We start from the raw sequence: 2,110 nt of genomic DNA on the forward strand, positions 1-2,110 counted from the left end.
ATTTATAAATTATTTTATAGTATTATTAGTCATTTACCAATTGTAATAATTATATATATTTAAAACAGACTCCAGATGTCACCTCATCATATTTTGCCACTTGATCATATTTCATCCATATCAGCCAAAAAGCTGATGTGTACCTCTTGGAATACCCCTTCTCTTTCAACAACTTTTCTTCTTCCTTCCACAATTTCAAATATTATTTTATTTAGAAAATTATAAATTATATTATTTCATAATATATTTATAAATTATAAAATTATTTTACATTTATTTATAATAAATTTATAATTTATAAATTATTTTACAATTTGATAATAATTTATAATTTATGTTATAATCAAATTATTTTATAAATTTTTTTATAATAAATTTATAAATTATTTTATAGTATTATTAGTCATTTACCAATTGTAATAATTTATATTATTAGTCATTAAATTCAATGAAAAAAATCACCTAATCACTCATAAATATCGACATAAATGCTATTTATGTAATCCTCCTTACAATTATATTATTCCACTTATGGTAGTAATGATTTTATACGTTAAAAATTCAATTACTCATTAATGTCAATCCATTTAAAATTATTTTCAATTTATGTCAATCCATTTCTTTAGTAACATTTTATAAAATAAAAATATGTATTCTATTTGACATAAAAGACACAAATTTATTAAAAATAATCATAAAATACGAATATAAAAAAAATTATTAAAAAAGTTACTTCCAATTATTAAATTACACAAATTTATTTAAAATTATAATATATGAATATATTAAAAAATATAATGAACCAATGTTTACTATATATGTGTTCTGAAAAAATATGTTAACACTAAATTTTTATCAATTAAATTATATATTTATAATTGAATGATACTTTTTATTTTAATTTTCCATATTATAATGATAATTTGAATGTTAAAAAATAAATGAAAAATTAAGTATTGCATAAAATTAAATTATTTTTTAATAGAATTTATTTTTGGTAACTATCAACATAACTATAATTCAATTGCACAAATAATTAGTTAAAACTTTTAAATACCTCAAATTGATTTAAGTATAAGACAATCTTTAATCTTAAATAAAATAAATTTCAAACTCTTGGTGAAATATATTCAATAATTTTCTTTTACAACAACTTCTCATGCCCGCAATTAAAACATCATACTAATAAAACAAATAAATTGTAATGCTTTTATACGTTAAAAATTCAATTACTCATTAAAAAATTTACTTCGAATTTTTAAAATAAAAAAATTTATTTAAATTATAATATATATGAATATATTAAAAAATATAATGAACCAACGTTTACTATATATGTGAAATGAGTCAAACAATTATCATATATAATAAGTTATCATACCAATTTTATAAAATATTTAAAAAACTAAATTAGATGAATGTGATAAAAATGATTTTCCCTCATTTTAATTTTCTTAATCATATTCAATTATTACAAATCAATAAAGTAATATTATAAGATAACTATATTTATAATACATAAAATATTACTTATAAAATTTATAAAAATATAAAATTATTTTACAATTATTTATAATATATTTATAATTTATAAATTATTTTACAATTTGATAACAATTTATAATTTATATATATTTATAAATTATAAATAATTATAAATAATTGTAAATTAAAAATTATTTTAAAAATAATCATAAAATACGAATATATAAAAAATTATTAAAAAAATTATTTCCAATTATTAAAATCTATTATCTGTTATATATATTTAAAATAGTCACAACAACTTATTTTTTTTTACAAACTCTTGATGAAATATATTCAATAATTATTTTATATATCAACTTCTCATACTCGCAACTAAAACATCATACTAATAAAATAAATAAATTTAGCTACGCTACAATATAATTCAACATTAACATTTTTTACATTTTATTTTTTGGTTTGTATTTTACATTTTATTTCATCAAATAACTACAAGTACCCTTATATGTTGAAAAATAAATTAATAATCAAAGTACAATGAGTCAAACAATTATCCTATATAATAAGTTATCATACGAATTTTACAAAATATTTTAAAAATTAAATTAGATGATTGTGATAA

The sequence above is a fragment of the Cicer arietinum genome, chromosome 2 (genome assembly GCF_000331145.2).
Source record: "Cicer arietinum cultivar CDC Frontier isolate Library 1 chromosome 2, Cicar.CDCFrontier_v2.0, whole genome shotgun sequence".
Taxonomy (NCBI): Eukaryota; Viridiplantae; Streptophyta; class Magnoliopsida; order Fabales; family Fabaceae; genus Cicer; species Cicer arietinum.